At 39.4% G+C, this 13,165-nt stretch overlaps 1 protein-coding gene across 7 annotated transcripts in view; it reads left to right on the top strand.

The window, feature by feature from the left end:
- MAST4 (microtubule associated serine/threonine kinase family member 4) overlaps nt 1-13,165 on the top strand; it is a 603,634-nt gene that overhangs the window by 366,837 nt on the left and 223,632 nt on the right. The gene's annotated exons all lie outside the window — the stretch shown is intronic.

Below are 13,165 nucleotides of genomic sequence, written 5' to 3'. Positions count from 1 at the left end.
GTCTATACGTTCATGGAAATCACAAAGGAATGGGTTAACACTATTCTCTGTTTACTTAGAGATTTCACGTATTTTAAGTTTTCTCCTTTGCCATCTAGATTACTAGAAGCAAACCTCCATCTCACTTTACTCTCAGGATCATTGTCACTGCAGTCTTTTCTTTCTAGAAGAATGGGACCGTCTCTTCCCTCCTGTAATGCTTGTCCATTCTGCAAAGCGTTTTCTCTGTCAGGAAAGAGAATAACCCATAAAGATTGTACCAACCAGGCTCATACCCCACAGGAAAGGAAAATTGAATTTTAATTTGGATTTGAGATGATGGGTACGTTTATAACAAAATATTTATTTCTTTATTTGGCTGTGCCAGGGCTTATTTGTCACATGCAGAGTCTTTAGTTGTGGCATGTGAACTCTTAGTTGTGGCATGTAGGGTCTAGTGCCCTGACCAGGGATCAAACCCAGGCCCCCTGCATTGGGAGTACAGAGTCTTAGCCACTGAACCACCCGGGAAGTCTCTCATGGGTACATTTTGTGTCTTTGTATTGGTTCTCAAGAATTCAGCTCTTTTAGAGGCAATAGCCTGTGATGTGAGGAGGCAGCTCGGACTGAAATTGGCAAAGATACATTAACATTTATTTCATTATGTTGTGCTCGATGTGTGCTCACTCATGTCCCACTCTGCGGCCCCATGGACTGTAGCCCGCTAGACTCCTCTGCCCATGCAGTTTTCCAGTCAAGAACACTGGAGTGGGGGGGCCAATTCCTCCTCCAGGGGATCTTCCTGACCCAGGGATCGAACCCACGTCTTTTGCGTCTCCTGCATTGGCAGGCAGATTCTTTACAGCTAGTGCCACCTGGTAAGTCCGTGTTGTGCTATTTGGGGACTTAAAATTTTTTTCTCCCATGCAAGATATGTAGGAAAATAGAGCATCTAGATGACAGACTTCTCACATGAAGTGACTGTCCCTCTCACCCACAAGGCAGGTGTCACAGGTGTCATCCGTTCTGAGCACCTCATTTGTAAAGAAGGGGTTGGGGTGATGAAGGGGTCTGTTGGCTTGTAGGACTTAAACCTGCTCAGAGACTGAGTTCCCAAGTTGGCTGAGCAGATAGAAAAGGAAAGGTAAAGATGAAAACCCATGTCAGTGTCTGATTTGGATTATTTGTCTCAGAACCAAAGACTGAGCTCTGTTAGAATGTGAGCATAAGAGAGGTATGTAATCTGATTCCAAGTTTGGGGTTACCTGGAAAGGGGTAAGGCATTAGTGATAGTCACATAAAAATCATGTCACATAAGCAGAGATTCCTCTGCTGATTCCTTTGGTATTACAGAATTATTAAAAATTTGTGGCTTTATACTTTTCCTTACCCACTCCGGTATTCTTGGGTTTCCCTGATGGCTCAGCTGGTAAAGACTCTGCCTGCAATGTGGGAGACTTGGGTTCAATTCCTAGGCTGGGAAGATCTCCTGGAGAAGAGAAAGGCTACCCACTCCAGTATTCTGGCCTGGAGAATTCCATGGACTGTATAGTCCATGAGGTCACAAAGAGTTGGACATGACTGAGTGGCTTTCACTTTCACTTTCTCACCTTCTGATACCCAGGTCCTTTTTGTTCCCTCCATCCATCACTGCTGCCTGTCCGGGCTAGCCACCTCGGGCTCCAGTGCAGATTCCAGGTTATATGACTATTATTGCTGTTTGTAGTTGATGCCATCTGTATCACTGGCTTGAATGAACTTGAATGGTTAGTTCAAGTTGGCATGCTAGATTTCTCAAAATAGCCCCAGAGTGATTCTGATATTTCTAGTCAAGAATGATAGCTAAGCCTTCTAGAAATAATCTCCTGGTTGAATTTGATGTTTTAATGCCTGTGACTATACTTTCAGTTATCTTTGTTAACTATGCTTTGTCAAATATTTATTGAGTGCCTTCTATATGTGAACACTGTGCTAAATAAATACTTAGTATGAAATAGTGGACAGAAAAGGCATGACCCCTGCCCTTATGGGGTTTACATTAATATTTATTATTTAAATTTTACTCTGTAATAAGTGTTCAGAAGGAAAAGAACAGAATGACCTAGGTGAAGATATTTGTGGATCTAATTTAGATCAAAAGGGCAGGGGAGACCTTTTTGATCAAGTAGTTTAACTTAAGTTGAGGTGACTATTTTAACTTAGCACATTAGCAGAAAGGCATTTTTTTCTACAATAAATTTGAGTTGTTTTTTCTTTTTTTTTTTTACCATAGGGTTCTTTGTAACCAATTTTCTCTTAAGAACCAGCTTTACCATTTCTAAGAGAAAAACAGTTTCATTGTAACCAATTTTCTCTTACCATAGGGTTCTTAAAGTAGTTGAAATCATAGATCCTTCATATATATTTAATCTTACAGTACTAACCAAGTAATACACTTACGATGTCACCAAAAAATGAATAAGATAATTCAAAATGTATAAAATGTTTATAAATAATAATCCAATGAAGGGAAAGAATATTGGGGACAAACAATAAATACTGTGATAAAATAGTTAAACGTGGAAATAATGAGGGTTGGGACTGGAGATAATTACTTATTTTGGAAATAGGAAAGGTCTGAGTTCAGACAACAAATTTCAGTAACTATGATGTGTCAGAATGTGTGCTGGGAGACAAGATACTTTGTCAAACTGCACAAATAAATCATTTAGTTCAGAAACAATGTCCTAAAGTAATCCTAAAAACCAAAAACGTTCAATACACTGGTCTAAGAGGCACTTGCTTTTGGAGAGGGAGCAGATGTTTTAACACAATATTGTTAATATTAGGTCAAGAAAATAAGAAGTTAGTTGGGATTTGAATGGATCTCTGTTAAATGTTATATGCTATAAATGTAGACTCTGTCTTCCCACTGCACTCTGCAATACTTAAGGAACATTCATCAAATCGATCCTTCATTAGGCTACAGAAAGCAATCTCAATAAATTATGCAAAGCGGACTGTTAAAGGTCCTTTTCTTCCTAGCTGGGTGACCTTGGGCAAGTTAATTATTACTTCTTGGCCTCCTTTCTTCATTCATAAAATGGGGGTAAGAATGCCTATAGGTTCAAGTTTATGAAATTGACATGAGCACTACATGTTAGATAACTTTGTAGTATAATATTAGAAATTCACAACATTTTTCGAAGATTTTGAGAATAATGTTCTCCAAAATAAAACTTGGAGAAGGAAAGAGCAGCTTTCTTGCTTTGCCAAGCAAAGCGAGAACACAGTAGGCTAGCACCTCAAGAACTGCGGAAAATTCTTAAAGAGTTGGAAATAGCAGACCACTTTACCTGCCTCCTAAGAAACCTGTATACAGGTCAAGAAGCAACAGTTAGAACAACAAATTGGTTCAAAATTGGGGAAAGAGTACGTCAAGGCTGTATGTTGTCACCTTGCTATTTAATGCATATACAGAGTACATCATGCAAAATGCCAGGCTAGATGAAGCACAAGCTAGAATTAAGATGGCAAGGAGAAATATCAATAACTTCAGATATGCAGATGATACCACTGTAATGGCAGAAAGCTAAGAGGAACTAAAGAGCCTCTAGATGAGAGTTAAAGAGGAGAGTGGAAAAGCTAGCTTAAAACTTAGCATTCAAAAAAGTAAAATCATGGCATTTGGTCCTATCACTTCATGGCAAATAAAAGGGGAAAAGGTGGAAACAGTGACATATTTCCTCTTCTTGGGCTCTAAAATCACTGTAGATGGTGACTGGAGCCATGAAATTAGAAGACACTTGCATCTTGGAAAGAAAGCTATGACAGACCTTGACAGCATGTTAAAAAGAAAAGATATCACTTTGCTGATAACGCTCATATAGTCAAAGCTACTGTCTTTCCAGTAGTCATGTATGGTGTTGGAGCATAAAGAAGGCTCAGTACTGAAAGAATTGATGCTTTTGAATTATGGTGCTGGAGAAGACTTTTGAGAGTCCTTTGGACGGCAAGGTGATCAAACCATTCAATCCTAAAGGAAATTAACCCTCAATATTCTTTGGAAGGACTGATGCTGAAACTGAAGCTCCAGTATTTTGGCCGCCTGAGGGAAAGAGCCAATGGGAAACACCCTGATTCTGGGCAAGATTGAGGGCAGGAGGAGAAGCGGATGACAGAGAATGAGATGGCTGGACAGCATCACCGATTTAATGGATATGAGTTTGAGCAAACTCAGGGAGATAGTGAAGGACAGGGAAGCCTGGTGTGCTGCAGTCCACATTGCAGAGTTGGACGTGACTTAGCGACTGAACAACAACAAATAAAATTTGACTAAAAGAAAAACATAAAAAGTACGATTAGAAATTCTTTAGAGGATAATAGTAATGATCAACCAAAATATTGCAAATTTAAAAATTCAAGTTCTGCTCAAGAGAAAATCAATAGTTTGAAATGTTTCTCTCCATATTTCTATAGAATGTATTTTGTGTTTTTGGGTAACTCATCTTCATGTATATACCTCAGCAATATATTCTTGCAAAATACATTAATCTTTGCTTTTATAAGATGCATATTTCAACAATTCCTAGTGTTCTAAAGCAGGTGCCATATTTGCATTGAAAGATTATAATTTTCAATGGAAGAAATGGGAATTGAAGAAGGATTTTCAGATTAAAAAAAGGTGATATTTGTGTTTCAGCCTGTATTCTCTGTTTGGTTTTCTTCTTTGGATTCATGATACCATGCAGACCCAGCTTATTTGTCCCTGTGGACAGCTCTTACAAGCTAAAAAAAGAAAAGAAAAACTGACTGTAAAGGAGATAAGATAGGATATACTCTCTTAAAAACTTTGTAAAATACACATCGATTGAGAATGGAAAATATCACATTAACAACATATAATTCTCTTTATGTTGCTTGCCCAATTGAAATAGATATTGTCTATCTTGCTCAAATAAGATGCTTGAAGTCCAAGCAGATATTGTGACCACAAAGCCAACATTAGTCTTTCCAGGCTTTAATTTCACCTCTTGTATTATTTAGTAGAACTTGGAATATCAGAATGACAATCAGTATAACCGCTGTTGTTAGGGCAAGCAAGTTTGAGCCAGCTTGTCCTACCTTCCCCGCTTCCGTTTTCATTCCCTTCTTCCCCTAAAATGTAGCCAACAGAACCTTTTCCATAAAATTCTATTTTTAAACCAAGTATACACTTTATAATAAAACTATGAACTACTAATTTTCTTTATTGTTTCCAGTATTGCACATATAATAGGTATTCAGTATATGTTTGTCAAAGGAATGATAGCCGTCAAACATGCAATATAAAGAAATGGCATTTGTTTTTCCATTGCTCTACTTGTCTCCATTGTGTGCACTGTGATGGAGACATGTAATTTTGGTGTTTTTGTTACCATGACTTCAAACTGCAGAGCAACACATGCATTTGGGTCATCTGTTACGCATTGTCAGATCATCATAACATTTCATAATAACTAAAGGATATGCTTGACTTGGAATTATGCAAGATATGTTGGGAGCAAAAATTTCAGAGAGAGGAGCATTTTTAAAGAAGACTGTACATCTTCAGTGACAATGCAAATATTTGTGTCTCTTCTTTATACATTGTGTTCCCCAGGTTTCAGAACCTGGTGTCCATAAATGTAAATGATAACATTCCCCTAAAAGAGCTTAACTATTATATATGGCCCATTGTCTTTAAAATTTACTGATGAACATCTGAATTTTCACTTCTTTCTTTTAAATGGTTTTGAATTTACCATTCCCCCTCTTTTATTTAAAAAGTAAGATTTTTCTTTGATTTGTCAGTCTTCATGTTACCTGTTTTAGGTCTCTCTAGATTTTGCATCTATTATTTATAAAAGTTTTCACAAAGCTCCAGCTGTGGAAAATCAGTTGCGTAATTCACAGTGTGAATTTTTTTTTTAATATTAAAAATTAGACACCATTAGGGTAAGCTATTGAAGAAGGCCTTTCTCTAATGAGGAACTCTGCTAATGTGAGATGAGCTCTTGAAAAATGTTGGTGTGGCTATTAATGGGTCAGGCCACAAGTGATTAAGCAGTTCACAAAAATAGAAAATAGTAAGAATAGTGCTGTCTACTCCATATCCCTGATAATCTAGCCCAACAGGAGATAACCATGGCATTGCTGAGTGTGGAGACCGAAGAGGTCTTTTCTCAGTTATCACCTCCAGAAAGTACTTTGTGACTCTTTTCCCCAAACCCTGTGTCATTTAATATTTTTGTTTGCTGATCATTTTTGACAGTTTATCTGTCCAAAAGTAGAGTTTATTAGCTTGCCTTTTGGGTTACCTATCCAGAGTATATCTGATTTTATGCAATATATTTTTCAAAATTCTGTTGAAAATCAATTTTTTATGTGAATTAAATATGTTGAATATCTTACATAGAAACATGTCTGGAATTATTTTGTCAAGTGACTCAATATTTATACTTTATGATCTGGAAAAGTGTTGTGTACTTTAGTAAAAAAGAACACAGTGGTTGGAGTCAGAAAAATCCAATTTAGAATCCTGACTCAGTCACTTACTAACTATATAATGTTGGGTGAGTAATTAATTAATTTGGTTCCAGATAATGCCATCAAATTTGCCCCCTTTACTTTATCATTCTGTATTTTCTGAGTATTTGGTTTCATATTTTCCCATGGATTTGTCCTTTTATTCTGTTTTCTATTTTCTTTGGTTCTGACTTAATGTACTTTTACTTGTGTGTGTACACTTTTTTACTTTGCTTCATTTGTAGTTTACTAAATAGTGAGTAGTATATTCTTATATATTGCCCCCAATCCTGCATGGAATGATGAAGAGTATGAATAACTTTTTGGAAAAGAGGGAGTGTGTTAAAGAAGTGTGTGGTGGTGGTGGTTTAGTTGATAAGTTGTGTCTGTCTCTTGCGACCCCATGGGCTGTAGCCGGCCAGGCTCCCCTGTCCATAGGATTTTCCAGGCGAGAATACTGGATTGGATTGCCATTTTCTTCTCCAGGGGATCTTCCTGACCCAGGGATCAAACCCAGGTCTCCCGCACTGCAAGCAGATTCTTTACCGACTAAGCTACTAGGGAAGCCCAAAAGAGAAGTGTGTGAGAAAACTGAGAAAGATTTTTGTTTTAACAGGAGATGCAACTTTTTTGTCCGTTTGTGACTGTCTTATGTCACTTGGCATCGTATCTTCAGGGTTTATCCATGTTATAGCATATATCAAAATATCCTTCTCTTTTAAGACTCAGTAGTATTCCATTCCATCCATCTATCGTATTTGGCTTATCTGTTCGTCCATTAATGGACATCTCCATCTTTCTGCCGCAGACTGGTCTGTATGCTCTGTAGGTCTGCTGCATGACTATTTTCTTGGGGTTCCCCCTTATCGTCATTACCCTCCTCCTGGTAATTCACTTTACTTCTTTCCATGTGCTGTACTTTCCTTGGTCTCATGCATTTCTCGTAAGTGGCTTACTTCATTATTTAGGTGGAGCATATCCCCTAGTAGTTTCTTGAGAAAAGGTGTACTGGTGGTTAATTTGATACCTTAAATGTCTTAAGATATCTTTAGCAAACTATGTAGGTGTTGGTTCTAAGCCTTCTCTATTAAGAAAGGGTTTCATTTTATTTGGGGAAGGAAGAGGAACAGGAGAGGGCACGAGAAGGGGAAGGGAGGAAGAGGGGAAGATGCTTCTGTTTGATCTTTCCTCATCTTGTGCCCCTAGGAGGGGTCCTATCTCAGCCACCTTACTTCTTGAGAGTCTTGCCCATAGGACGCACGTGATATATGTCCTTCAGGGAATGGATGCGTGGCAGTTCCGTGTTACCTGGTTTATGAAGTGATGGAGAATCGCTTTGAAATCATTTACTGACTTCTCAAAAAGGCCTGCTTGAAAAGCCAATACTCATCATTAAAGATATCACTAAAATTAAAACCCGGTTCTTCATCTTCATGGTGTATACAACATAAAACTGAATTTAAGACTGAATAGCATTCCATTCCATCCATCTATCTAAAGATTCCTCCTTTAATTTATATTCTATCCTTCATCCTGTTTTGCTAAATGATAAAATCCTTAAGAATCAAGCTTGTATATGATTCATCCTTACATCCCACACAGTGCCATGTTTTATATAAATGCTCAACGAATGTTTATGGTGTTACTACAATCAGGCACATGGCCCTCTTTAAGGCTATTAAATGAGCCAGCCTGTCCCAGCTTCAGAGACTTTGCGATTGCTATTCTCTCTGCCTGTGGTACTCTTTTCCTGACTCCTCAAGAGCTTGTTCCTTGTCCTCCTGCAAATGAAGCTTGTACATCACTGAGTCTTCCTGGTCCCAGTCTGAAAGCAGTGTCTGCTCCCCGAGTCCCTGATCATCGTGTTACCTGTGAGGGCCCCTACACAGTACCCGTCCTTATCGGAAATGATCTTAGTTATATCCTTATTCAGTTTCCCCAACTTAAATGGACTCCATAGGCGGATCTTTCTGTCTCATCCACTCCTACATCTCTCATACCTAGAACAAGGACGGCTGAAAAGAAATTTTAAGGTTTTTAATTTTTATTTTTTATTGAAATGTAGTTGATTTACAATGTTTCAGGTACACAGTAAAGTGATTATAAATGATATCAGCTAATGAGAGGGTGAAAATGTTAGTAGTGTGGTCTAACTATTTTTGGATTATGGGTTCCAAAAGAAGAGATCAGACACACACACATACACACACGCACCCCTTTTTGGAACATTTCCCTCAACCATGCCCACCTTTTAAGAATATATAAATAATTGAACATTCAGGAAGAGTGATGCTGATTTTCACTCTTGCCTTGGGGTTTTGTATCTTTCTTGTGGAAGCCTTGAGTCTAGAGAGACAAAAAATGAGAAAATATTGGATTGGGGAGATCTGCACCTTGAATTTCGTCTACGAAGTCAAACCCTTCTGTGTCAATCCTGTCTGCCTGTGTGCCTCAGGTCAACGTGCCTGGCTGGGTGCGTGTGCTCCCCTTCACTCATGGCCCCGGTGCCCCCATAGAGCTCATTTGCCTGTTGTTTGGGTTGTCTTGTTTGCAGATTTTGGTGTCTAGGTTACTGCTCCGGTAAGCAGGATGGGAGAATTACATACGCTTAGGTTAGTATTATTGCTGAGAGAGGAAATATTGACTGAGAAATGAAACAATAAGACTCCTCTCTTCCCCCCACACCCCCAAGCTTAGTGCAATGAAATCAGAAGCAAAATATTTGAAACTGGTTAAGGATGCTGAGGGTCCTGCAAAAACTGACACTTGATTTTACAGCTGGGTTCCTAGAGTAGCATTGTTGATTTGGGGTGGGTAGTTCTTTGTTGTGGGGGCTGTCTAGTGCATTGTGGGGTGCTCAGCAATATCCCTGATCTCTGCCCAGGTATGACAACTGAAAATGTCTCCAGACTTTGCTGGCCCTGGTTGAGAACTATTACTCTAGAGAATACATAGAAGAACCCTGACTTAAGCCATGCCACTGGGTTTGTTCAAATCCGTATTGCCACCATTAATGTGACTGCACAGTGATTTTGTCTCATCAGAAAAGGAGGGCGCTTAACTCCAGCCTCTGTGCATGTCTTCCCAGTGATCCCGAAGTAGTTTAAACCAGTGTTTCCCCACCTATGCACCTCCCGTCAAAACGCAGCACACTAGTCTCGTGTGACCTTGGTTTTCTCCACACCCGCGTGTGAGCAGCTGGTCTTTGATGTGTGCCTTCCGGTCAGTAGGGGCTTTTCTGGGTCTTCATGTGATAAATGAACATGTTCCAGTTCTCTAGTCTCTTAAAGACAACTCTCTGAGGTCTTCATTCTGACATGTAAGTTCCAACAATTAATGTTGTAGAAATCTATAATTATGAGAAAGAAGAGGCCAAGTCTCTTTGGTTGGTGGTTGCAGCTGTATAGGGAGGGACATTTATTCAGCCTTCAGGAGATAGGTATTGGAAACCTGTGTGAGATGTTCTTGGCGCTGGAGATACACACAACCTACTTACCTTCTTGGCGCCTCCCTGCATAGGGGAAGACAGTCAGTCAGTCAATAAGTACCAATAACATCAAATGATGATAAGTGCAGAGGAGAAAAAGACATCAGGATGATAAGGAAGCACTAGGTGCGGGGAAGGCATCTTGTTTCAAATAGGCAGGATATCTGGACATCTCAGAGGAAAGAGTTCAGGCAGTGGAAATAGTGCAAAGGTCTTGGGGTAGGAGTGTTCCTGGTGCATGTGAAGAGCAGCCAGGAATGAGCATGGGAGTGGTAGGAGAGGAGGCCAGGGAGATGGGCCTGTACATGTCACATGGATCTTTGCAGTCCTCATACAAACTCTTCTTCAATTTTTGTTACAGAAAATTTCAGGCGTATGCTAAACAGAAGAGTATAATGAAGCCCCTATCTACCTATCACCCAGGCCTATCAAATATTTACTCAGGGTCACTTTTCTTTTTTTCTTCTTTTTTTAAAAACACTTTTTTCTTTATTTATTTGGCTGTGTCAGTTCTTGGTTGTAGCATGTGGGGTTAGTTGCCCCATAGCATGTAGGATCTTAGTTTCCTGACCAGGAATTGAGCCCACATCCTCTGTGTTGGAAGGCAGGTCCTTAACCATTAGACCACCAGGGAAGTTCCTACTTTTCTCTCATATATTTTACTCTCTCTCTAGGTTAACCTGAAGCAAAGCCTAGACATTTTATCTATGAATATTTGGGGGTATATCTCTAGAAGGTGAGAAATGAAAAAATGATTGATTCCAATATTATATTTAAAGACAAATTATTAGTATTAACAAATACCCACTATGTGTGTACATATTTGTGGGGGGGAGCCTGTTACAGTAATTATTTTCTAAATATTTGATTATATGTTTGATATTAGGACCCCAAAGTGTTTATATGTTGCAATTAGTCAATATGTCTCAAGTCTTTTTTAAGGTTGAGATTCTTTTTCCATTTTTTTTTTTTTCCCACTATTGCTTTGAAAATGTTTAAGGGATCAGATCATTTGTTCTAGCTTTCACAGTTTAGCTTATGCTGATCATATTTCTGTGATATTATTATGTTCCTTTGTCACTATGTTTCCTGTAAAATGGCATTTTGATGTAGAGGCTCGGTTGTATCCAGGAGTGACGTGGCTTTGTTTGATGAGAAGACTTCAGATGTGTTATATCAAGCAGCACGTAGTATCCAGCTATCTCTTAGTGATGTCAGCAGTTATCATTGATTATGACCTAGATCTGTTGATTTGTTGGGGTTTGAAAAATGGCAGTAATCTCATGTTGCCATTCATTCCGTATTTACCACTTGGAATATGTCTATGTAGAGAATCATTTTGCATCTGTGAGGTTCTATTCATAAGGAAAGCAGGATAAGTGCTTGATTTTTCCCCTTTATCAGTTTTTAAAAGTAATGGGATAGTGTTCTAACATCTTCCAAAGATGACCCTGGCTGGCTGGCTTCCTTCCTTTCTTCCTTCCTCTTCTATCTCCTTGAACTCATAGTTTCAAGCTTTGGATACATTTTAACATATTGCTATTGTCACTCCTCCTGATGCTCAGTTGTCCCATTCTTTTGCCAAGTTTGCCAGGTTTGGGGCTTTTACTTGGAATAAGAAGGAAACTAGTGAAGAATTTTGAGCAGAGGAATGATGCATTCTGAAAATGAGCATCTTGGAGTCTGTGTGGCCAATGAAGTGTAGGAGGGTGGCAGGGAGAAAGTAGAGAATTCAGTTAGAAGGAAATGACAGTGACCTAGTCAGGACACAGTATATCTTTTTTTTCTTCCCCATTTATTTTTATTAGTTGGAGGCTAATTACTTTACAATATTGTAGTGGGTTTTGCCATACATTGACATGAATCAGCCATGGATTTACATGTGTTCCCCATCCTGAACCCCCCTCCCACCTCCCTCCCCATCCCATCCCTCTGGGTCATCCCAGTGCACCAGCCCCGAGCACTTGTCTCATGCATCCAACCTGGACACAGTATATCTTGAATCAAGGTGTTTTGGGTGGAAAGAATGGTGAGATTCTGGATATTTTACATTGCAAAAAAGTATCCTGAGGATAGAATGGGGAGCAAAGTTGATCCTTCCTCTTTTGTATTCCATTGTATTTTCATTATTTCTTGTTGCTTTATGCTTTTATGCTACTTATGGTTATTAGTTTACACTTTTATGTGCCTCCTTGCAGTACTAACCAGTAAGTATTCTCTGTGTGGATATGTTGCCTCTAACAGGGCGGAGGCTTGGTTAGTTCTGTGAGCTCACAAAGGAGAAGTAACATTAACAAATGCCCCCAGAGCAAGCTGGCAGATTAGGATGTAGAGAAAGGTTTGGGGAAGATCATGTGGACTTTTCTCTAGTCCACGTGCACTTTAGTAGGCTTGTAAACAGATGATCCTCTAGATGGTGCATAGCCGGGTGTAACATTGTAAAAGTGAGGGGAAAAAAGAGGTGGGAAGCAGCCCAGAGCCTGAGAGTGGCAAAGTGAGAAGCAGGCTGGATTTCAGCCTTGACTTCCCTTCCTGCCCAGCACCCTTGTGCAGGGCACAACCAGAACAGCTGCACATGACACCCCTACTCTGAAGGCCCCTGGGACAGGAATAAACACACTGGAATCTCATCCCAGTTCCACCACCAACTGTGAGCCCTCAGCTTCCTCATCTGTTAAAAGATGGAGCTTGACTTCATGGCCTTTAAAATGTAACCACTTGAGCACAGTTGTTTTCCCACAGTGGTGAAACAGCCATGACTTGCTAAAGTAAAATACCCAGACTTGCTAAAGTAAAATCCTGATTTGTCCTAGTATTTCTACTCAACAAACCAATGGTTGCCAGTTTGTAAAACATTTTAAAATTTGCATTAGAGAAAGTGAGTGAGATGTTCTTCATCCACAGCAATGGAGGTACACTTAGTCCTAAGTTATGAATACTGTGAAAAATTCTGCTCCTTGAATAAATACAGGATGAAACTTCCAGGTTTCCAGAATATATGTTGTTTCTTTCCTTATTCGTATTTGATTGCTCTTGTTAACGTACTTAGCACTGCGCTGTTCTTAAAAATCAGCTTTCCAAAATGAAAATCCAGGCTCCCATCTCTTCTGTCTCCAGTTGGTATTTTCCCAGTTGTAGGGTTTGCCTGTTCGCACAAGTCTTTGCCTCACAGCA

The sequence above is a fragment of the Cervus elaphus genome, chromosome 25 (genome assembly GCF_910594005.1).
Source record: "Cervus elaphus chromosome 25, mCerEla1.1, whole genome shotgun sequence".
Taxonomy (NCBI): Eukaryota; Metazoa; Chordata; class Mammalia; order Artiodactyla; family Cervidae; genus Cervus; species Cervus elaphus.
The sequence above is the reverse complement of the archived record's forward strand: the minus strand, read 5'-3'. Positions and strand labels throughout refer to the sequence as shown.